This window comes from Rhinatrema bivittatum, chromosome 1 (assembly GCF_901001135.1).
Source record: "Rhinatrema bivittatum chromosome 1, aRhiBiv1.1, whole genome shotgun sequence".
Classification (NCBI taxonomy): Eukaryota; Metazoa; Chordata; class Amphibia; order Gymnophiona; family Rhinatrematidae; genus Rhinatrema; species Rhinatrema bivittatum.
The window spans coordinates 665,349,424-665,375,722 of record NC_042615.1 but is presented as its reverse complement, the minus strand read 5'-3'; positions in this window follow the sequence as shown (position 1 = coordinate 665,375,722).

The following is a 26,299-nucleotide window of genomic DNA, read 5'->3' as shown; positions in this document are numbered from 1 at the left end:
AACAAGGAATGACTTAAACCAAAAGTCACGAGTACAGTAAATGTAACCTGGGCATCTTCTCAGGTTACCAGTAAGTCCTGGGTATTTAATATCAGTCCACTAGCTAGAGTAGGATGGATAATGAGAGGATCCATTCAAATGTAGACCCTCCTTCTGTGGAATCTGGAATGGCTGTCCTACTTGCAACAGACTAGTATATAACCACGCCCTTGCTTCAGTTCTGGGGCTGTACAGGTTAGGGAGGACCTGCACCCCTTTATCCTCAGTGAGCTTGGATTCTCAGTGATCTGCTGTAAGGAGAGCCCACCTGGGACCCCTCTTTTTCCATGCCCTGTAGGACAGGATTTCCCCTAGTCTGATGCTAGACATTACTGCACAGATTGAGGAAGAAATTGTAACCAAACATTATACTGTGCTGTTCTGGATCAAGAGTTGTACCATTTTCCTAACTGTCAACAGTAAAGAATAATTTTGGACACTAACACAGTGACTCCAGTCTTTATTTGGGTACCCAGCACACACCGTTACCTTAATTATTTCATCACCAAAGGAAGTCAGGGAGAAAGAATTATCCACCCCGCACTGGGAACTGATAGGACTCCTTTCAACACCAAATCTATTGAACCTACATCCTGGGAAGGAAGGAAAGTAGTACAGCTAGCCTGGGTTCCTTCCCCAAAGAGTTACAAATTAGTTTATGGCCTTTCCCGTCCTAAGGTTGCATAAAGGTGAAATTATAAGCTAGAACTTCCTATGGGACATTTAATAGATTTTATGGTGGCCAGAAGGGAGAGATTTGGCCCTGTTGAATGGTTCCAGTAATTCCCCAAAGCTGTGTGCTCTCTGAAAAGTGATATTCCTACTGATTGAACTGCCCAGCTTGCTCCCTTATGAAAAGAGGTACCATGTCAAGTCATGGAGTGTTCTTGTTTTTGGATACTTTGCTTTCAGTCATGGTGGCAGCACATCAATTCTAGGGACATTCAGAGTGCAAAGAGTCATGCTACACACTCTAGAATACATAGATACATAACAGTATGGAGGTCACAGTAGCAGCCACAGTGCACAATACATTTTGGAATCCTAGTCCTCTGTGTAGATTTAGGACCTGAAGAAAGCCCAAGATCTGCACTGTAAACATCAGATGTAGTTGGACTGGCTAGGTGTCAGGTGGGATGGGGCCAGAGGTAAGTTCATGATATGTCCATCACTGAGATTTTCATATGGTCTGTCTATCTCCTGTTTCCTTCACCTGCCACATTATTGGCCTGCCACTCAGAAATACCCTGCTCTGCCTTGAGCTTAAGCAAACCCTCATACTAACATACTTTAACCTTTGAATTTTTAGGGTCACATGCAGCACTGTCATTAAGCATTACTTGGAAGACACCCTCAAGCCTAGTTGGAAATGTTTCAGGGTGTTCAAGCCCACATCTAAATGTATTACCAATGAAAGTATATGCTCTAATTTGTTACCAATGAAAGTACCGATATATGCTCTTATCCTAGATGCACCAGTACACTTTGTGCTGCATCATGGCCATTGACACCTTGCTATGTAGACCACAGCCCAAGGCAAACTACCCTGAAAGAAAGTACATCTGGGCCGATATCACAAATGAGGCACCATCTAGTAAAACACTACTAGACTGATGCTTCCATATTTCAAGTAACCATTCTATGGCCTTGCCTCCACCTATATGGTGTGAGTTCCCATAGCTAGGAGCATTCCCTTTTCCTACCTCTCTCCTAGAAAAGGAATGCCCTCTAACTTCCACTATGATCAAGCACATCACACTCAGGAGCACATGAATACACCAAATGACACATTCTGTTCTCTTCACAGATAACACCTCCTTCTTGTTATCTGAGGAGGAAGAAGAATCAGAGAAAGATGACAATGATGGCCTGTCCTTTTCTGTTTCTTTGGCAGCCAACAACACCACTAGGGAACAGCAACAGCTAGAAATACAGGAATCCCCTCCACCGCTATCTGGAGGGGACTCGGTGGTGCAGTCCAGCCCCTCTCCACCACATGGCAGGCCCAGGATGTAGGGATGTTGGAACTCAGGCTGACCAGCCTTTGCTGGCCGAGGAAGGCCCAGAACCCCTCAACCCTTTTCACCATCTTCTGCTGTCCTGTCAGTAGCTCCTCAGCCTGGCTGATGCATATAGGTAAACATAACCCATGGTGTAGTTACACAATGTTAAGCTCGATACTAGGAGTTACCACTAGGTAAAAAGATCTAGGCATCCTAGTAGATAATACATTGAAATTGTTGGCTCAGTGTGCTGCTGCAGTTAAATAATCAAGTAGAATGTTAGGAATTATGAATAAAATGGAGAATTTCATAATGCCTGTGTAATATCTGGGTCTGGGCCTAAGGCCCGGTGTCAGGACCTGGCGTCCGGGTCTGGTCGCGATGTTGGATCTGGGCTCAGGCCCAGCATTCGGGTTCAAAGTTTTTATAATGGCAGAGAATTATGAAGAAATGCAACTGCAGAAGGAATTTGGAAGACTAGAAGACTAGGCATCTGAATGACAGGTGAAATTTAATGTGGTAAAGTGATGCACATAATGAAAGAATAGTCCCAACTACATGTACAAAATGCTGGATTATATATTAGGAGTCACACCCAGGTAAAAGAAGTTTTTGTGACAATACTGTGAAATCCTTATCTCTGTATATGGTAGCAATCCAAAATGCAAATAAAAATGATTCAAGAAGGAATGGAGAATTAAACAGAAATATCATATTATCTTTGTATTAATTCATAGTGTGACCACAATTTGAGTACTTTTGCAGTCCTGGCATAGTCATCTCAAAAAAGAAATGGCGAAACTAGAAAAGGTGCAAAGGAGAACTACAAAATTGATGAAGGGGATGGAATGGCACCCATATGAAGAGCAGCTGTACAGGTTAAGGTTCTTCAGTTTGGAAAAGAGATGGCTGAGAGGGACATGATAGAAGTTAATAAAATCATGAATAAAGAGAAATGGATAAATAAAGGATGATTATTTACCATTTCAAATAATATTAAAGCAAGATACTCCATGAAACTGCAAGCCAGCAGATTTAAAACAAATTGTAGACAGTACTTTTCACTCAGTGCATGATAAAGCTGTGGAATCTGTTGCCAGAGGATATAGTCAAGGCACCTAGGACAGCGGGGGTTTAAAAAAAGTTAGGACAAGCTCCTGGAAGAAAAGTCTGTAAAATATTGCTAGCCAGGTAGACTAGGGTAGCCATTTCTATCCCTGGGAGTGAACAACTGGAAATAGATCTATTTTTCTGAATTTTTTTTTTTAACCTGGATTGGCTACTATCAGAGACAGGATGCTAGGCTTGAAGAACTTTGGTTCAACTCATTATAGAATTTCTTATGTTCTAAAGAATGTACAATAAATATACCTGTATACTGTGTAACTACCCGGACTACTCAAAACTGAGCCCTAGGTGGGCATCTGAAGGAATATGCCAACTTTAGAGAATCAAACCAATGAAATAGAGAGGAAATATCTCATTTATTATCCAACCTATTAATATCTAATTACTACCATGAAAACAACATCATCAGAAATAAGTGCAGATCTAATTTAATCCACTGCCTCTCACCACACAATGGGCCGCAGGCAGTATCATCAGCAGTTTGTCAAGCACTGTATTATAATCATTTGATGTTGTTTCCCATCTAATCCCACTATTTTTATTTAATCCACTTAAAAACTTTATTTTCTTTAAACCCCAAAACCCAAAAACTTTCATTAAATCTAATTTCTATTTAATAAAGCATTATTCACGCTAAAAATTATACTTAGCTCCCACTGTAGTTCATGTTATTTTAACACTGTCCCGACATGGGCCATGTTTCGACTGTTTCCAGTCTTCATCAGGGGTTGCCTTGTATCATAATTTCATATCTGCCTTTCCGACGCTCTAGTCAATCACTACAACCTTCAGAAAGTATCACTACATATGAAATAATTCTACCATAGTTTCAATTGCAGCATTAATGGTGCCTCGTATGTAGTGATACTTTCTGAAGGTTGTATTGGTTGACTAGAGCGTCGGAAAGGCAGATATGAAATTATGATACAAGGCATCCCCTGATGAAGACTGGAAACAGTCGAAACATGGCCCATGTCGGGACAGTGTTAAAATAACATGAACTACAGTGGGAGCTAAGTATAATTTTTAGCGTGAATAATGCTTTATTAAATAGAAATTAGATTTAATGAAAGTTTTTGGGTTTGGGGTTTAAAGAAATTAAAGTTTTTAAGTGGATTAAATAAAAATAGTGGGATTAGATGGGAAACAACATCAAATGATTATAATACAGTGTTTGACAAACTGCTGATACTGCCTGCGGCCCATTGTGTGGTGAGAGGCATTGGATTAAATTAGATCTGCACTTATTTCTGATGTTGTTTTCATGGTAGTAATTAGATATTAATAGGTTGGATAATAAATGAGATATTTCCTCTCTATTTCATTGGTTTGATTGTTCTGAGAGGATAAGAGCTTCTGTGTGGTGATTTGATATCAGTAACTTTAGAGAATTCCACATACATATGGAGTCCATATTCAACCTCCGTGAGGCTCTGCTAGTTAGCCATTAAACTTATCTAGTTAACTAGTGCTGGAAAAAGTCATTTTATCACAGTTAGACAAATTTATGAGCAATGTTACTATACATGATCGATATCAGGATAGATTCCAAAAAAAGTATAATAGAGAGAGCTCTTGTTGCTGTCCTTGATGAATACCTTATTATGTTGTTTAGATATTGGCTATTTGGGCATTCTGGTCCAACAGAATTTGTTCACGGCATTTGATATGGTACATCATGAAATTTTATTAAACTGTTTACAGACTTGTGGAATTTCAGGAATTGTTCTGAAGTGGTTTTGGTCATTTTTGATGAATAGAAAGCAACGTGTTCAAATGAGTGACCAGTGTTTAACCTGGCACACAATGAACTGTGCTGCCCTTGATACTATTCAACATATACCTTTTGCCTCTAGGGGCATTCAGAGTCTAGAAAGCTCAAACTTTATTTATGTTGATGATATTCAGCTTTGTCTTCCTAGTAAGGCAAATGGAGATTTGCCTGAAAGATGCAGGACATCATTTCATCGATAAAAACATGGCTGTCTGAGAATCGTTTATTTTTTAATGTAAAAAATAAAAGTGAGGATTACCTGGATAAGCAAATGCCCATTAGAAAAACAACAATTACAAGAGATGTTTGGATGGTGTCTTAATTCCATTCCTTTCTGAAGTATGGATTCTTGGGGTATTCCTAGATTCGTAATTGTCAATGAAGCCACAAATTCATCATGTTGACAAAACTGTTTTCTACAAGCTTAAACTGGTTAGGCTATTGAAGAAAATGCTACCCAAGGACATGTTTTGCACAGTTGTACAGTCACTGGTTTTATGTCATATTGATTATTGCAGTTCCCTGTACGTTGGACTGTCAGAGAAGCTTATATATTATATATCCTTCAGCGTCTTCAGCATGCTTCTGCTCATGTATTGGATGGTCTTCCATGGTGGGAGCACATAACCCCAGTGCTGAGAGATCTCCATTGGCTTCTGCTTAAATAGAGATCAAAATTTAGGTTGCACTGAACAACCATGTTTTTTTGTGGAATAGTATATTGACTGGTATGTTCCCTCCAGGCCTATGCGTGCAGAAGGAAAATTGTTATTACAGATTCCCCAAGTGTGTAATCACAAGCTTGAACAAACACGGCCAAGGGTTTTTTTCATAAGTGGCTGTCACTGAGTGGAAATGCCTGTTAAGTTGAGAACGGCGGGAGTTGAAGATTTTTAGAAACAGATTAAATCTTTGCTTTTTAAATCGGTATATGGGTGAGGTACAGATTTGTATGATGCATTTTATTGTTTTAAAATATGTTTTAAAATTATTGTGATTTATTGTATTTATTTTGAGTTTTCTGTGATATGTTATATATTATAACTCTTTTTTTTGTTATCAGTGCTGGCCAGAACACTGGAAGTTGTGGAATATAAGAATTTCAAATACATAAATAAATATATTCAGTGGCACAGCACAACAAGCTGCTTCTTTCCACCATTTTGATCTAATGACTGTGAGCAACTTCCTTGGTACTGGGTTTCGGTGTCATTCCTCTCAAGCTGGAATATCCACCCTTTGTTAGACACTACCAGACAGTTCATGAAGCAGGGACTCAGAAATAGCTATAGTATTCCTTGAAGTACTGGTGAGCCTGTAATTTGAACTGAGTTAGCCAATCTAGAAAGAAGAGTAAAGAAAGGTGGTCATGTGTTTGCTGCTCACACATTATTAGCTGAAGAAGTAATTTCATTTTTCAGTGATTGTACTAGTGAATGGAACTTGTAAATAACGTCTTTATTGAAATGCTTTTGGAACCACACTACCTGGAAAAGTCTGAACTCATTACATCAGTTCTCTGCCTCCTTGAGAGACTATGAGATTGATAGTTTAAGTTTTTACTTAATCTATAGCATCCTGTGGATTTCCCTGCCCACAGCAGGATTTGGTCAGCCATTCCAGCAGATTATTTCATCCTGTTGTTCCAGGACATCTGCTCAGCCATGATTAATAAAGAATCCCAAAGCTTGTGTCAGGATTAATACCCCAAAGAGAGGTTACATATCTACCTTTCTTCCTTCTTCTCTTTTAAAAAGTTGCATGTCCTTAATCTGAATTCCCATCAGCATTACTGAAATACATATTTTTCAGTAGTCAGTCTCCAACTCATTATTGTACTAATTATTTGAAAGGAAGTAAAATAGCTTATAAAGTTAAAGGTAAGCATTGCAATAGGTGCACCATAATATATTATAAAGGTTGTAACCTATATAAAAATGAAATTAGAATACCCATTTACTTTCCTGTGTTCCTACATTCATTCTTCAGAAACGCTTTTGAACTAGCTATTAAAATATTGGCATTCTTGCTTCAGATTTCTAAGGTCCAAAATTACTGCCTCTCATACTCCTTATTATACTTTCTGGCATGTAAATTTAGATTAGATCAACTTTGCATAATTTGTAAAGGTAAAAAAGTGCTACTAATGGAAGTAAAATGCTTACAATTGTAATTACTCTAACCATTAATGCTCCCAAAAATCTTTTGCTTGACACCCAGCATTTGCATTACATTTTGTGAACATATGGCAGTTCTGGTCTCTTCATGAAGTGAATCCAAGTACACAGATATAATCAATGATTAGAGTCCTTGTCAGGTTCCTTTGTCATGCTGGCACTCATGGGTATAAGCAGGGTTGTTACAGAGAGAGGATGCCTGGCATTCCAGACCGCAAGCTGAAGTTGGAGCTGAAGCTGCAAGCTGAAAAAGATGTTCACCTTTCTGGTGAGCTTGGGTAGAATTCTGATTGCTGTGAACAATTTCCTAGCGCCCAGCAATCAGTTTTAACCTAGTTTCATTAATACAGTTCACTAGGAAAAGTGGCCTCTATCTCTCTTCCTGGTCTCTTATAACACCCTTGCCCGGGCTAGTACAAAGGTATAAGATGTCCTTGGTGAATCTTTAGTAAGGCCCACCCCACCTTTCCTGGAGCATCCCTCTCTCTATCTTTCTCCCCAGTCCCAGGATTATTTCCCTCTCTCTTCCCTCCTCCCAGCCCAATTAGTATTCCTTTCGCTCTCCCACCTCCTCCCACAAAGCAGCTTCCTCCACTTTCTTTCCCCACCTAGCCCAAGCAGTTTTTATGCACCTGGAATTCTACTCCTTCTCTCCCTACTTCCTACTAGGGTGCTCTGGGTATAGTTGGGGCTAGCGTCTGTGTTTCTGGAAAGTTATGGAACCTGAAACAGCAGACCAGCAGTGACTGGAAGAAATACTTCCTGTGTTGCACAGGCTGAGTCGACTCCTCTAGTGTGCACATTAGAGATGTGAATCGTGTCCTCGATCGTCTTAACGATCGATTTCGGCTGGGAGGGGGAGGGAATCGTATTGTTGCCGTTTGGGTGTTTAAAATATCGTGAAAATCGTTAAAATCGTGAGCCGGCACACTAAAACCCCCTAAAACCCACCCCCGACCCTTTAAATTAAATCCCCCACCCCAAATGCCTTAATACTTCATCAACTTTGGGAGGGAAGTACTTACTTGCCCTAAACCAATGGCAGGAAAACCGGCACACTAAAACCCCCTAAAACCCACCCCCGACCCTCTAAATTAAATCCCCCACCCTCCCGAACCCCCCCCAAATGCCTTAAATTACCTGGGGGTCCAGCGGCGGTCCGGAACGGGCTCCTGCAATTGAATTGTGTTGTCTTCAGCCGGCGCCATTTTGCAAAATGGCGGCCGCAAAATGGCGGCGACCATAGACCAACACGATTCGACTGCAGGAGGTCGTTCCGGACCCCCGCTGGACTTTTGGCAAGTCTTGTGGGGGTCAGGAGGCCCCCCCAAGCTGGCCAAAAGTCCCTGGGGGTCCAGCGGGGGTCCGGGAGCGATCTCCTGCCGCGAATCGTTTTCCGTACGGAAAATGGCACTGGCAGGAGATCGACTGCAGGAGGTCGTTCAGCGGCGGTCCGGAACCCCCGCTGAACGACCTCCTGCAGTCGATCTTGTGTTGGTCTATAGCCGCCGCCATTTTGCGGCCGCCATTTTGCAAAATGGCGCCGGCTGAAGACAACACAATTCAATTGCAGGAGCCCGTTCTGGACCGCCGCTGGACCCCCAGGTAATTTAAGGTATTTGGGGGGGGGGGTTCGGGAGGGTGGGGGATTTAATTTAAAGGGTCGGGGGTGGGTTTTAGGGGGTTTTAGTGTGCCGGTTTTCCTGCCATTGGTTTAGGGCAAGTAAGTAAGTTCCTGCCCTCCCCCTTCCCCCGATTTACGATTTTTTAACGATAAATCGGGGGAATTGGTATTGTATCGTGGCCCTAACGATTTTTGACGATTTAAAATATATCGGACGATATTTTAAATCGTCAAAAAACGATTCACATCCCTAGTGCACATGTGGCACATAGCACAAGCTCCTCTGCTGGGTGTCTCCTGCATCTGTGCACACTCACTGATTACCCCCTCTGGGCTGGAATAATGGGTTATGGCCACAGGGCAGAGACACAGTGTGACACTGCAGGAAGGGAATAAAGGTAGGTGCCCCATTGGTTCACCAGACTCACTGCCTTTCATCTTGGGCTACAAGGCAAGGCCAGCACTCTGTATTGAAGAATTGATCAATTAATGCCAACCCAGTCCTGCTGCTCTCAAATTGTGATGGCATGACACTCTAGGCAGCTACCTAGTTATCCTTGTCCTTCTGCTGGCCCTGTTTATGGCCCTGCTTGCTGGTTAGTTCTGTTCTAAGGCCCTGGGCCTTTATTTCTCAACTGTTGTCTGTTTTAATCTCACCTTTACCTTATTTTGAAGTCCCTACTTTCAACTTCAATGGTATATTCAACAAATATGTAATATGAGCCCATTCATCTGGTTTTGAAAGGTAGTCACAAATGTATTAGGTTAGTATAATTAAAAAGTTTTTCTTACAAAATATTTGTTGACCTCTGTTTCTACATATCCAAGTGGACTAGTGTTATCGGCACGATGTGGGTTGTGGACCCTTGGCCCGAGTTGGGATTGTCGCTACCTGGGAGGAAGTTCCACCACAGGGTCCCAATGTCAGGAGGTGTGGCTGACGGACGACGGGGCTGAAGGCAGATGCTTCATCAATACCAACCCTGTTCCCTGCAGGTTGAGCCCATGAGTTCTGGGGGCCGGCTAGACTTAGGTGGGCCCCTGAGAAGAAGCTCTGACGAGTGAGGATCTGACATCAGGAACTGGTAGTGAACAAGAGGCATGAGGTCCAATCCGAAGTCCAGGGCAAAAGGCGAGCAAGAAGAGTGGTCCAATCCAAAGTTGACCCAGGGGAATCCATCTGAGGGAGAAGGAGCAGAAGCTGGAGCGAGGCAGGAAGGAGGTCCGAGGACAGGGAAGGCAGGAAGCGGCAAGGAAGACAAGAACAGGCAAGGAACAGGAACGCAGGAACCAGGCACAGCACCACATGAAAATATGAAGCAGACTTGTTGCCAAGTCGTCAGAGGAGTGCCTGTTGAAGGTTTATATAGGGCAGAGGTCCGACATCCAAAGGAAGGGCCAGCGGCGACTTCCTGCCATGGTCTCTTTAAATCTGTAGCAGAGGTGCGTGCACGCGCATAGGAGAGGAAGCAACTGGGGGCGGTGCCAGCAGTCCTGCAGGCCGGAGGTCCTGTGCCAGCGTCGGCTGCGACAGAGGCCCTCCGGCCTCGGGGAACAGCGCGGGGAGAGGGACCGGCCCATGGGGTGAGTATAATATCTAGTATGGTATAGGGATGTACAGAGGGAATATTTTTGCTTTGGTTTGTTCATTCATTTCGTAGGTCACCTTCATTCATTTCATTAGTTTTAAATGGAAAAAAAAATGCTTCATTTGTTCTAGTTGTTTCTGTTTAAAGTCAATGGGGAAGCAATGCAACCTATTTTTACCTTCAAAATTGGAATTTTCTAGTCAATTGTAATGAAAATTGTGGGTAGGCCACAGCAGAAAGGGGAAGAGAACTCCAAGGCACCAAGAACGTGGCAAAGTAGCATTAAAAGTGGTTTGAAAAGCCTAAAGCACCGTAAAGGAGTGAAAGAGTAACAGCAATGACAGAAGTTCTCCAAGCACCATCAGAGGACAAAGCAACATCAAAAGTATCAAGAACACCACAAGGCTTCAAAAGGAGCACTGCTAACAGTGGCACGACTGCCTAAAGACAGCAGGAAAGGGACAAAGAGGAGCATGAAGATTCTATGTCATCATGAAGGGAGAACAAAGCAGCAATGATACAGGAAAAAAGCCCAGGCACTGACAGATGGACAAAGCAGCACAAAGAAGGCATTGTGACCCCCAAAGCAGCATGAGAGGCACAAAGCAGCCTCCCACAGTGGCAAGAAAACATCAAGGTGTAGAGTCTGGTATGGCACTAAGACAGAGTGGCAGCAAGACCCTAAAAGTGTGGTAAAGCTGCAAGGCTAAGTGTCTGAAAGACCACCAAGGTGTGGCTTGAGTGGTATAGCAGCAAGGCAAATGGCAGCAAGAACCCAGGGGGATAGAGTCTGGGGTATAGTAGCAAGCCAGAGAGGCATAAAAGTTCCCAAGATGTAGTAGAAGGGGCGTAGCAATAAGGCATAATGGTATCAAGACCACTAAGGTGTAGCATAATGGGCATAGCAACAAGGAAGGAGTAGCATACAATTTATAGCAACAAGGCAGTGCGTTAGAAAGATCCCCAAGTGTAGAATAAGGGATATAGCAGCAAGGAAGAATGGCATCAAGACTTTTAATATGGAGAATATGGGGTAATGCAGAGTGGTAGAAAAACCCTCAAGTTGTATCATCAAGATCAGGGCGGCTTTGACCTTGATTGGTCCTCTGTTCTGTCTGCTTGCCCTCTTTTCCTACCTCAGCTCATTCCTGGTTACTACCTCACTCAGGAATTTCAATGTTTCTATACTTACTAGTCTTACTGTAATAAATTTCAATAAGCCATAGACTTGAATGGGAAACATAACCAAATGAAACTAAAATTTTTGTTTCGTTTCTGGTCACCTTCTATTTGTTTCAGGGATTCATGAATGAAATGAAAATAGTCTCATTTGTTGCATATTACCCATTCGTTTCAAACAAATGCACATCCTTAGCATTCCAGCCATACTAATTTATTCAATATTATCTTCAGATTAATGATAAATAGAAGAATGATCTGGAGTTTACCAACTCTCAAGGTACCTCTCAAACTTTACTCTTCAGGACAACTTTGCTGATGGTCTTTAAGCTATTGGTAAGAACATAAGAATAAAAGAAATTGCCATACTAAGTCAGACCAAGGGTCCATCAAGCCCAGCATCCTGTTTCCAACAGTGGCCAATCCAGGCTACAAGTACCTGGCAAGTACCCAAAAACTAAGTATATCCCATGCTACTGAAGCTAGTAATATTAGTGGCTATTTTCTAAGTCAACTTGATTAATTACAGGTAATGGACTTCTACTCCAAGAACTTATCCAAATCTTTATTAAACTCAGCTACACTAATTGCACTAATCACATCCCCTGGCAACAAATTCCAGAGTTTAATTGTGCTTTGAGTGAAAAAGAATTTTCTCCGATTGGTTTTAAATGTGCGTGCTACATGCTAACTTCATGGAGTGCGTCCTAGTCCTTCTATTATCCAAAACAATAAATAACAGATTCACATTTACCCATTCTAGATCTCTCATGATTTTAAACACCTCTATCATTTCCCCCCTCAGCTGTCTCTTCTCCATGCTGAACAGCCCTAACCTCTTTAGACTTTCCTCATAGGGGAGCTGTTCCATTCCCTTTATCATGTTGATGCCCTTCTCTGAACATCGCAACTGTATTTTTTTTTAAATGCAGTGACCAGAATTGAACATAGTATTCAAGGTGCGGTCTCACCATGGAGCAATACAGAGGCATTATGACATTTTCTGTTTTATTAATCATTCCCTTCCTAATAATTCCTAAAATACTGTTTGCTTTTTTGACTGCCATAGCACACTGAGCCAATGATTTCATTGTGTTATCCACTATGATGCCTAGATCTCTTTCCTGGGCTGTAGCTCCTAATATGGAACCTAACATTGTGTAACTACAGCATGGGTTATTTTTCCTTATATGCATCACTTTGCACTTATCCGCATTAAATTTCATCTGCCATTTGGATGCCCAATTTTCCTGTCTCACAAGGTCATCCTGCAATTTATCACAATCTGCTTGTGATTTAACTACTCTGAATAATTGTGTACCATCTGCAAATTTGATTACCTCACTCATTGTAGACTTTTCCAGATCATTTATAAATATATTGAAAAGCACAGATCCTAGTACAGATCCTTGAGGTAATCCACTGTTTACCCTTTTCCACTTGTCCATTTAATCCTACTCTCCATTACCTGTCTTTTAACTAGTTTGTAATCCATGAAAGGACATCACCATCTAACCCATGACTTTTTACTTTTCCTATAAGCCTCTCATGAGAAACTTTGTCAAATGCCGTTTGAAAATCCAAATACATTATATCTATTGGTTCACCTTTATCTACATGTTTTTTAACCCCTTCAAAAAAGTGAAGCTGATTTGTGAGGCAAGACTTGCCTTGGGTAAAGCCATGCTGACTTTGTTCCATTAATCCATGTCTTTCTATATGTTCTATGATTTTTGATCTTTAGAACACTTTCCACTATTTTTTCCTGGCAATGAAGTCAGGGTAGTTTCCCAGATCGCCCCTGGAGCCCTTTTTAAATATTGGGATTACATTGGCCACCCTCCAGTCTTCAGGTGCAATGGATGATTTTAATGATAGGTTACAAATTTTAACTAATAGATCTGAAATTTCATTTTTTAATTTCTTCAGAACTCTGGGTGTATCCATCCAGTCCAGGTGATTTACTACTTTTCAGCTTGTCAACCAGGACTACCATATCTTCTAGATTCATTGTGATTTGTTTCAGTCTATCTGAATCATTACCCATGAAAACCGTCTCCGGAATGGGTATCTCCCCAACATCCTCTTCAGTAAACACCAAAGCAAAGAAATTGTTTAATTTTTCCATGATCACCTTATCTTCTCTAAGTGCCCCTTTAACCCCTCAGTCATCTAACAGTCCAACTGACTCCCTCACAGGCTTTCTGCTTTGGATATATTTTAAAAAATTTTTACTGTGAGTTTTTGCCTCTATGGCCAACTTCTTTTCAAATTCTCTCTTAGCCTGTCTTATCAATGTCTTACATTTAACTTGCCAATGCTTATGCTTTATAGAGAGGTGATTCAGCCAAACCTTTTGGTTTGGCCTTCATTATTGGCCCACCATGGGAAATTTCATGTTCCCATGGTTCTGGCCGATTTTATTTCAGCTGCCCCCGAAATGAAGCACGAAACCCGTCCCAACCCTTCAAATTCAATTACAATGGGGGGGGGGGGGGGGGTAGTAAAAAAGAAAACCCCAAACTCACCCCAACCCTTCAAATTTAATATATTGCAACCCCCCCACCCTCCCGACCCCCAAAAACTTGCCGAAATTCCCTGGTGGTCCAGAGGGAGTCCTGGGACCATTCTCCAGCTCTCGGGCCATCGGCTGCCAGTAATCAAAATGGCGCCGATGGCCCTTTGCCTTTACCTTGGAACAGGGGATATCGGTGCCATTGGCTGGCCTGTGTCACATGGTAGGAGCAATGGACGGTCAGGGTTAGGGTGGGTTTAGGGTTTTTTGTTTTTTTTTTAATGTGCCCTTTCTCCCCCCCAAAAAAACAATAAGAAAACCACACAAAATTTCATGGGTTTTCTTATTTCGTCGCAGCCCCCGAAATGCGACAAAATAGGAAATATCGTCTCTATTTTCTATTTCTTTGCAAACGAATGCACATCCCTATTGCTTTAACCTATTTCCTTCTGTTGGATCCTTCTTCCAATTTTTGAATGAAGATCTTGCGGCTAAAATAGCCTCTTTCACCTCATGTTTTAACCATGCCGGTAATCGTTTTGCCTTCCTTCCACTTTTATTAATGTGTGGAATACATTTGGACTGTTCTTCTAGGATGGTATTTTTTTTAACAATGTCCACGCCTCTTGCACACTTTTTATCTTTGAAGCTGCTCCTTTCAGTTTTTTTCCAACTATTTTTATCATTTTATCAAAGTTTCCCTTTTGAAAATTTAACACTAGTGCCATGGATTTGCTTTCTGTCATTAATTCAAATGTGACCATATTGACCATTATTGCCAAGCAGCCCCACCATCGTTACTTCTCTCACTAAATCTTGTGCTCCACTGAGAAGTAGATCTAAAATTGCTCCCTCTTTTGATGGTTCCAGAACCATTTGCTCCATAAAACTGTCATTTATTTAATCCAGGAACTTTCTCTCTCTAGCATGTCTTGATGTTACATTTACTCAGTCGATATTGGAGTAATTGAAATCTCCCATTATTACTGCCCTTCCAATTTGGTTAGCTTCCCTAATTTCTCTTAGCATTTCACTGTCCATCTCACTATCTTGGCCAGGTGGATGGTAGTATACTCCTATCACTATACTCTTTCCCAACAGATAAGAAATTTCTACCCATAAAGATTTGATTGTGCATTTAGTCTCATGCAGGATCTTTATCCTGTTGGACTCTATGCCATCCCGGACATAAACCACCACCCTGCCTCCCATATGCTCCTTGCTGTCATTGTGATATAATTTGTACCCCAGTATAGCACTGTCCCATTGGGTATCCTCCTTTCACCATGTCTCTGAGATGCCAATTAAGTCTATGTCATCATTCATTGCTATACATTCTAATTCTCTCATCTTACTTCTTAGACTTCAGGCATTAGCATACAAACATTTCAAAGTGTTCTTTTTGTTTGTATTTTCATTCTGCTTTTTAATTGATAGGGATACATTGGAATCTTATAGCTCAGGTGAGTTTTTAATTACAGGCACTTGGGCTACTTTTCTTTTTATTGGAACCTCACTAAGCCGAAAAATGATTTTTTATGAAAATTCGGGAAAAGTGCAATTGTTTTATTGGTTTCCCGATACATGACGAAGTAGGAAATATCGTACGACATTTCCATTTGTCAAAAAAACGATGCACATCCCTAATATATACTGTTGTCCTTCAAATTTGCAACTCAGTCTGGGGGAATCTAAAACCTCATAATGCCACCAATCAAACCTGGTGTGAGACTGCTTGTTTGCTGCTAACATATTACTGGTCATCCGTGCCAATGGGTACTAGAACTAGTTTACAAGTGCTGTTGTAGAAGAATAAGTAAAACATAGCACTAGCAAGTGATACTGAGATGAGTGGATATTTAAATTGTTCAACCCCAATATATTAGCTCAAATAAGAAGAAACTGTAAGTAGTATTCATCCAAAATATAAAGGCAAAAACTATAATTATTTCATTAAAATAAAAAAGGAAAGTCATCCAATAAAAACCGTGGTCAGGACATGCACTCACACCAAAACATTTTGTATTGACATGTTTCCTCATGGGGCCTTGACTTACCACTTAAGAACATAAGAACATAAGAAATTGCCATGCTGGGTCAGACCAAGGGTCCATCAAGCCCAGCATCCTGTTTCCAACAGAGGCCAAACCAGGCCACAAGAACCTGGCAATTATCCAAACACTAAGAAGATCCCATGCTACTGATGCAATTATGACACTTCCCAAGACCTATGGACTTTTACATCCTTTAACTCCCACAAGCACAAGTCTCTTCTAATCACTTAATCTAGCACTAACCATGTTACCGTGTTGGTTTTTATGCTTTTATGTTTACTTAACTTTATGCCTTCTCAGGCCTTTCTTTCCAGCTGCTTAAGCTTCCAAGTTTTTACCAACCCTGTTGAATGTAACTTTGATTCTTCTGTTTATCCACTTATTTAAATATGTATTTTCTGTTACTATCCCCTTGTTCGATGTAAACCGACCTGATATGGTATTTAACCATGAAGGTCGGTATAGAAAAATACTAAATAAATAAATAAATTAATAGCAGTGGCTATTCCCTAAGTAAACTTGATTAATATCCGTTAATGGACTTCTCCTCCAAGAACTTATCCAAACCTTTTTTGAACCCAGTTACACTAACAGCACTAACCACATCCTCTGGCAACAAATTCCAGAGCTTTATTGTGCGTTGAGTGAAAAATAATTTTCTCCGATTAGTCTTAAATATGCTACTTGCTAATTTCATGGAATGTCCCCTAGTCCTTCTATTATTCGAAGGTGTAAATAACCGAGTCACATCTACTCGTTCAAGACCTCTCATGATCTTAAAGACCTCTATCATATCCCCCCTCAGCCGTCTCTTCTCCAAGCTGAACATCCCTAACCTCTTCAGCCTTTCCTCATAGGGGAGCTGTTCCATCCCCTTTATCATTTTGTTTGCCCTTCTCTGTACCTTCTCCATCGCAACTATATCTTTTTTGAGATATGGCGACCAGAATTGTACACAGTATTCAAGGTGTGGTCTCACCATGGAGCAATATAGAGGCATTATGACATTTTCCGTTTTATTAACCATTCCCTTCCTAATAATTCCTAACATTGTTTGCTTTTTTGACTTCTGCAGCACACTGAGCCGACATTTTTAAAGTATTATCCACTATGATGCCTAGATCTTTTTCCTGGGTGGTAGCTCCTAATATAGAACCTAAACATCGTGTAACTACAGCAAGGGTTATTTTTCCCTAAATGCAACACTTGTCCATATTAAATTTCATCTGCCATTTGAATGCCCAATCTTCCAGTCTTGCAAGGTCCTTCTGTAATGTATCACAGTCTGCTTGTGATTTAACTACTCTGAATAATTTTGTATCATCTGCAAATTTGATAACCTCACTCATCGTATTCCTTTCCAGATCATTTATATATATATATTGAAAAGCACGGGTCCAAGTACAGATCCCTGAGGCACTCCACTGTTTACCCTTTTCCACTGAGAAAATTGGCCATTTAATCCTACTCTCTGTTTCCTGTCTTTTAACCAGTTTGTAATCCACGAAAGGACATCGCCTCCTATCCCATGACATTTTAGTTTTCGTAGAAACTTCTCATGAGGGACTTTGTCAAACGCCTTCTGAAAATCCAAATACACTATATCTATCGGTTCATCTTTATCCACATGTTTATTAACCCCTTCAAAAAAATGAAGCAGATTTGTTAGGCAAGACTTCCCTTGGGTAAATCCATGTTGACTGTGTTCCATTAAATCATGTCTTTCTATATGCTCTACAATTTTGATCTTGAGAATAGTTTCCACTATTTTTCCAGGCACTGAAGTTAGGCTCACTGGTCTATAGTTACCCGGATCGCCCCTGGAGCCTTTTTTAAATATTGGGGTTACATTGGCCACCCTCCAGTCTTCAGGTACAATGAATGATTTTAATGATAGGTTACAAATTTTAACTAATAGATCAGAAATTTCATTTTTTAGTTCATTCAGTACCCTAGGATGCATACCATCCAGTCCAGGTGATTTGCTACTCTTTAGTTTGTCAATCTGGCCTACTACATCTTCCAGGTTCACAGTGATTTCGTTCAGTTCGTCTGACTCATCACCCCTGAAAACCATCTCCGGAACTGGTATCTCCCCAACATCCTAATTAGTAAACACGGAAGCAAAAAATTCATTTAGTTTTTCTGCAATGGCGTTATCTTCCCTAAGAGCCCCTTTAACCCCTCGGTCATCTAATGGTCCAACCGACTTCGTCACAGGTTTCTTGCTTTGGATATATTTTAAAAAGTTTTTATTATGAGTTTTTGCCTCTATGGCCAACTTCATTTCACTTGTTTTAAAATTCAAATTATGCATATGCATAAAAGCACTGAGCTGAATATTCAAAGGGTTTGTCCAGCTAACTCTTGGAGTTCTCTAGACAAGACCCAAGATTTAAATATTCCCATGTGCTCACAAGCAAATTTTGTCCTGGCAACTCATCACTCATACAAAATGTACCTAGCTAAAAGAGATGGCACCGGGGGAATTACTGGACATGCTTTCATGTTGTCCGGTGATTGCTGATATTCCTTGCTGACCAGACAAAGTTACAGGGTCATTTATCAAATTGCGTTATCGTAAAATAACACTGTAACGCATGTGATAAGGCCCTAATGCACGCGATAAATATCGCATTGCAAAATGTATATGCAAACTTAAACATTTGTATTTGAGTGGGAGAAGTTTGGGCGGAGTAAATGGAAATGAGGGTCTGCTAGTGATAGAGTAATGCATATTATCATGTGATTTAATACCAGAAATAGCTACACCTTTCTTTTTGCAGTATGGTGAAAAAACTATTTATCGCTGCTGATATAGCGCATCGCGAGTATTATCACAGCGATTATCGCACACAATAAAAAGATGAATGATAACTGACACAACTACCAGACCTTCCTGCCCCAGGTCTAGCTTCCTAAAGCCATAATGTTTGTGGCAAGTTTAATTGTTGGGGGATATTAGATGCTTTGGGAGGCTCGCCACAGATGCCAACAAGTGGAAAACAGCAACATCAAGAACAGACAAGGCCAATTTCAAGCCTTCCTAGGGAAGTGCCTGCATTGGAGGCAGAGGCATGAGCCCCACAGAGTTGGGGCCCAGGGCAGCACCTGGCACGCAGGTGGCCACAGCGGAGGAGATACAGGGAGCATATCTTTCCTCCACAAACATCCTTGCTGGGAATGCCAGAAGCTATGCGGTTTGCAAGTATCGCCTCAGCTCTCAGGCTATCCTAGAATTATATGAAGAAATCCAAGGGGATTTGGATTCTGTCACAAAAAGATCCCACGCTGTGCCTGGCCTCACCAAACTGTTGGCCACCCTGCATTTCATGGCAACCGACCCCTTCCAAATGACTGTAGGGGTCATGGGGGGAATGTCCCAAACCACTTTTTCCTTCTCTGTGTCCAGGTCATCACAGCAGTGTTAGATTATGCAGACCCAAGTGATAGTATAACAGCCTACCTGAGTAGGCTTGCTCCAAGGTTTGGCTGAGGTGGTCAAGACACGGGATCCACCCGTAGTCTGGGTTGGAGGCGGGTGGCAGGTGGGAAATCCAAAGGATGGTCCAGGTCAGAGGCAGGCAGCAAGCAGACAATCGAAAAGACGGTCCGGGTCAGAGGCAGGCAGCGAGTAAACAATCCAAAAGCCAGTCCAGGTTCGAGGCAGGCAGAGAGCAAACAAGCCAAAAGGCAGTCCGGTCAGAGGCAGGCAGTGAGCAAACAATCCAAGGGCAGTCCGGGTCACAAGGAGAGAACATATCCAAATGAAGAGAACCAGCACATGGAAGCCTGTAACTGAGGCATAGCTGGTGTTGAAAAGCTGGTTTAAGTAACAATTTTTCCCGCGCTGGCACAGGGCCTGTTGGGGACGTCAGCGTGGAGGGAGGAGCCTCACCAGGCTGATTTGTGCACCGCAGTGTGGCGCGTGGCCATGCTACTGGCAGGAAGAGAGCGCATCGTGTCGGGAGGAATCTCCCGATCATGAAGTACGAGTCTGCACCATAACAAGCAGTCTCTGACGGCTTTAATCACTACATAGCATTTCCTCGGGACAGGCAGGACTTGATGGACTTAAGAGGATTTTATGCCTTCACAAACTTTCCCAATGTTCTGGGAGCTATCAACTGCATTCCACCATGTGACAGGGAGAAGATGTAGTGCAACAGAAAGCTCTTTCGCTCCATCAATGTGCAAGTAGTCTGTGATGTTGGAATGTTCATCTTTGATGTGGTGGCCAGATACCCAAGAGCAGCACACAATTCCTTTATACTTAGTCAGTCGGGCCTTTTTGAAAATTTTGAGGATGGCTTGTATGGTGACTTGCTTATAGGTAAAAGAGACGCTTCTTTCTATATTCCAATTCTGGCTATGTGTTTGTGGAAAACGGCCTGGAAATGGGGGGTGGCTGGGGGGGAGGAAAAGCATCTCTGCCATGGCAAGTAGCTTGTACGGTTACATCTGCAGGCCAATGGCCCAGGGCCTGGCTTTTTCACCCCATACTGCAAAGGCCTACTGGGTAGGCTTACTGTCACATGGGCGTGCTTAGACACAGCTGACACCACTGCCTCTCCAGTTTCAGAGCCACTGCTGGCTAGGTTTTCCAAAAGGATCCAGGTTTACAGGACATGTTGATCCAGTCTTGGTCTTACTCCCATGCATGCGGGTATTGATAGTCTTGGTTTAGCTCGGAATAGCTATAGGGAAATCAGATGAAATCCCAGCATGTAATGGGTTTCATACCAGGACAGGATTTGCCTGTCCTGAAAATTGGAGCCAGTTGGCAACCCTACTGCTGACATCAGAGTGCTCTAGTAGCATGCCTTTCCTTACAGTCTTGGGTAAAGCGCCTGTACTACCTGGTGCCATTCCCACAATGCATACAGGTCCTTCCAAGCTAATATTCCTCTTGGTGATTGCATGCACCCCAACACAGATGCACTGTACTACATCTACCTATGCAATTTATAAATGATAATATGCAGAAGGTGAGGGCCTTGGCCGTTGTGATGTCATGTAGGTTCCATTACCTTTTCGGGGAGCCTACACCAGGATGCACTTCCGGCTCTGTGAAGGCAGGATTGGGAATCAGATGGTGTCCTGCCTTCACATGTATTTTCCAATGACTCTGAGATGTCACCATCACAGTATAGTTTCTAAGCACTGTTAGAGCACCCACATCTCTCCTGAGCAAAGATTGATGATAAGGTGTATTTGAACCTCCTGGCTTCAACTCAGCTGTCACAGGTAGCCTTACTTACATATGGTGATGTCAGGGTGCTGCAAGGCCCTTGGCCATGATGGCTCTCTGATAGTCATGTGGTGCAGCTGTATGGATGTATGTATGTACCCAGAAAATACGCAGAGTATTTTGCTTTTACCTATAGCTAGTATCTCTTACAGTCCTGGTGCGATCTGTGACCACCCTTACAGCACATAGACTGAACACTCCTGCTCCAAACAGTTTGCAGATAGTTCCGTTTCCATCGTCACTCCACATGTTTCTGTGCTTTCATGCTTGCAGGCCCTTACTGATCCACATGCCTGTCATGACTTGTGGGGAATCAGGAACAGCTGCTATCCTCTAGGCTGTGCCTCAAGGTGTAAGTGACTTTTACAGTTAGTGGTTAGCAGGGCAGGTATGTCAATGATCTGCTCTATGTATAGCATTTTGGCTAGAGAAACTGTTGTCAGCTGATGACTTATTTATTTTAAATTTATTTTTAAACTTATATACCACAAATCGAAATTACTAAGTGGTTTACAATAAAACATTCATGAAACAAAATTAAAACATAAGCAAGACACATTTAAAACATAAAATACCTTAATATTAGCTGACTACATTCATAGTCATTTTTGGTCTATAATTGGTACTGGCCTTCTCTTCTTATATGTCAGTGCACATCATAAAATCTGCTGCCTACTTAAGTTCACTTTAAGCATGAGCCTGAGCAAAAAGAAAGGTTTTAGTAGTTTTTTAAATTTTAATAGAGAGGACTCTTCCTTTAGACTTTGAGGGAGAGAATTTCTCATTACAGGAGTCTACACATAGAATAGTCTCTCACGAGATTTGTCCAGGAGAACGATCCTAGGAAAAGGAACATTCAAAAGCATTTGGCTAGCAGATCTTTAGCTTCATGACGGACAGTATAGTTTCAGCGCCACATTAAAATTTGCAGGAACAACACCATTAACACCATTCAAACCTTTAAAAACTAACAGTATCTTAAAAGAAATCCTCAGTTTATCAGGGAGCCAATGTAAACGCTTTAGAATGGGTGAGATATGATCACTCATTGGCATCCTAGTAATTATCCTGGCAGCAGAATTTTGGGCCTTTAGTCCAGAAAGGAAAGTGCTAGAGAATGGGTGGCAGTTCTTAAGTCGGATTCGCTTAAGAATGGCTGTAATCTATGGAGTATATGAAGTTTGAAAAACACCCCTTTCAAAACACTTGAAATTTGAGGCTTTAATGATTAAACTGAGTTCAAATGTTTCTTGTAACTATACTTTTCTATGTTCAATTTGTACATTGTTCTATTGTTATATGTAAAGCCCCTCCCTTTTTTGGGCATCTCAGTGTTCTATGTATACCGGAGTGATTTGTATTTGATACAAGAACCTCGGTATATAAAAATTAAAAATAAATAAATAAATTAATTAAGTGGAATCCATAATAAAACCGAGATCCCTTGCCTCATCCACTATTGAAATTTCAACACCATCCAAAATCAGAAATTTCGGTACCCGCTTATCAGAGTATCTTGCCAGATATAAAATTTCTGTCTTTGAAATGTTTAAGAGGAGTTTATTATTTGTCAACCAATCCTTAAGGGATTTTAAACAATAGGAAATCTTCTTTAATGAAAAGTCAATTGATTCAGAGATAGGCACAAAAAACTGGATATCATCGGCAAACAGATGATAGCCATCGTAAGGTAGTGATAAGACATGGCAAATGAGCCTACAAGCTGCCTCCATAGTAAACGGGACACAGTGATGAAAGTATAGGCCTTCTGTTCCCAGAGGTCTCATGTGGTTGCCATGATGGCTGATGGCCTTTCTGGTTTGGACTCTTGCCAGACACATATTTAGTACCAGATATTTTTTATGTGGCCAGGTATACATAATCATTGCCGAGGAAGGACTCATTAGCAGTTAGGGACAAGCTGCCACAGACATCAATGTTGTTTGATGGCAAACATTCCAGGAACATAGGCATTGGCCATGTGTAGGTGCAGGAAGTGCTGCAGGTAGTGCGTAGGCAAAAGATAAGTGTGCGAGTGTGTGACTCGGTGAATGACGTGCTGTTTTAGTCTCTGTCAATCTCTCTGTCTGAGGGTACTGTTGCATATGGAAATCCCTCCCTTGCCACAGCAATCCATACCCCAGAGCAGGCAGTGTGTGTGCATTATTTTTACACACCCAGCTTTTAGACAGAAGTGACTGAGTGCTTTCACACTTGGGAAGGGGCGCCTCTGACAGTTGAGCATATGGGCTACAGTATGAATGGCCTCATGGCTTGTACTCTAAAATTTCCCCTAGTTAGCTCACAGTTTTTACCTAGTGTAGAGAGAGGGGCGGAGGTGTAAAAGTTGGCAGTGTGACACGTCAAATATGCAGTCTTATGTATACTTATTAGTTGAAATTCGCCTGTCACGCACACTGTACCCCCCAGACATGGACACTTTTCCACCTAGTACATGAAGTGGGCCTATTAGTCCAGTTATTAGGGGGTGTGCAGGCTACCCAGAGCTTAAGCTGTAAGAGAGGCTTGCAACTTTAGGGAGGGAGGTAGTGGGTGTTAAGAAGCTGTCCACTGAATGTGGGGATGCTGTGATGGATGGAACGTGGAGTGGCAAGGACCATCTAGTGCCATCGATGCTGGGCTGAATCAGATGAATGGTTAGCATGATGATGGTTTAGTGGCAGCATATAGTGAGGTAGCCGGTGCAGGGGTGTATGTGATGAGGGATTGATTTGCTTGGCAGGTGCCTGAGGTCTAGCGAAGTCCTATTTGAGAGTCCCTTTTTGCAGTCACTGGTCTGCTTAGCCTCCTCTCAGTTGATCATGTACACTTGACATAGATGCTGCCACCCCAGGCCACATTATGTGACATCCACTCTCTCCTCTGTATACGCTGGCAGGTTAGGGCTACCTTCTTTCTGCCGTATGTAGGTAAATAGCTTTTCTGTGCATACATGGTGGTGATGCACCCATTTGTGCTGTAGAATCTAGGAAACAGGGTTTGCTTAGCATTTTCAGTGCTTCACTTGTGCACTAACAAACCTTTCCCTTCCACACTGCTGTGTATTTGCTGACTGTTAGAACAGAGTGTCAGCTGCTGTGTAACAACTAGGTAGGAGAAGTGAGGGAATAGTGTCTTGTCCAGAATGTCCACAGGCAAAGAGCAGAGGGCCTAGAGTGCTGCTGCTGCAGCTGGGGACCAGGCAGAATTCCACAGACTGACTGCCATCCCTGCAATGGGCTGCCTTTGGGATCTGCATGCTACCTGTAAGGTCATCCTTTCCTTACATATATTATACATATGAACAAGCCATGCTAGCATCCAGAGCAGGAGATGAGACCTGATGAGAAGAGACAGCAGTTGGACCATGACTGGATGCTGCTTCAAGGAGGAGGGAATACAGGCAGAACATCAAGGAAGGCATTAGAGTTAGGCTGCTGGACCACATTGTCTGACAGTAGACCATGCCTTCTGCTTGCTGGAACAGAAACTTTGTAGAGAAGACAGGCCTAGCAGACTTCTTTCATCTAGATGGCACAGCAACTCTTTAGTGAGGACGGGCCCAGCAGACTTCTTCCATCTCGATGGAACACCAACTCTGTAGTGAGGACGGGGCCAGCAGGCTTCTTCTATCTGGACAGCACACCAACTCTGTAGAAGGGTCCACCCAGGATTGTTGGCACAACAGCTCTTATTTGGTATTCGATGGCACCACATTTAGTCCTTTATGGCCCCTTGAAAGTTGTGGGTTGCCACTTGAGGGAGCATGGATTTTGGGGGCCTGTCATACTGGGGACTGCTGCAGGGTGTGGACTCCGGAGATGCTGGGGAAGACTTGAATGGCTGCTCAGGCATCCTTTGCAGGATCTGTTTCAGCACATTTGTCTTGCTGTTGACTGCTGTGGCCAGCGTCATCACGCTGTGCATGTTTGCGGCTGTTTGATCTCTGCCTGTTGACAGCCCTCCTGAGGCACACTAGCTCTAACCGAATATGTCAAAGGTGTACCCCATGCCTCCTTTCCAGCTGGTCCAGGTGCTCGTGCATGGACTCCTTTGCTGGTGGCGGGGTTGTTGTTCATGCTGATGCCGGGCCTGGTACCGATGCTTGTGGGGGTGCTGGTGGCAGTGCTGTGATAGTGCTGTGCAGTGCTGGAATTTGGGCCTCTAAATGTGGCATGATGGGGTTTATGGGCTGCTCCTGCTGAGGGCATGGTGCTTCAGGCTGTAGTTGTGGTATGCTGGCTTGAGATTGTGCAGAATATGTAGGCTCCCACTCAAGGCTCTGTTCCTCCATGAAGCCAGAGATGTTGAGGGATACAATGAGTGGGCCGGGTGAACCTAGGGGTTGCAGCATCTGCAATGCCTCTGAGCCTGTGACTGCTACTGCTCCTCCTCCTCGCCGCTCAGCTAGGTCTGGGCATCCATCAGGAAGGCCCTGTGCAAAAGGGCTGCTGCACTGCTGGTTCCTGGCACTACCTGGCTTGGACTGGCAGCTTCATGGGCGAAAGCTGTGGAAACAAACGTAAGTACCAATGGCAGCAAGCATCCTTTTTTCATTTGGCATCAGAAGTGCACTTTGCCTCAGCATTGTGAGCATGTTATGCCAAATGGTGTGTATACCCATTGCTGTCTGCCCATTTATAGGTGAGGTGAATTTACCTGCTGCGGCTCTCATAGTGTCCAGCCACTCAGCCATGCCCTCGAAGATATCCGGTTCCAGCCTTTGCATGAGGCGCTCCTCCATGGGGGTGAGGATGATGGGACAAGGGGCTCCTCCTTCGGTCCACCATATATATTTATTTCTGCTCACCATCTTAGCTTTCAACTGCGCCTTGATGTTCTGGTACCTGTGGGCCACATGTTCCCCATTTTGTTGGATTCTGCTGTGCCTAGAGATATCCTGAGCTATAATGCACCAGATCTAGCCCTTGGATGCCTTTGAGGTCTTGGCCGCCTGGTTGCCAAA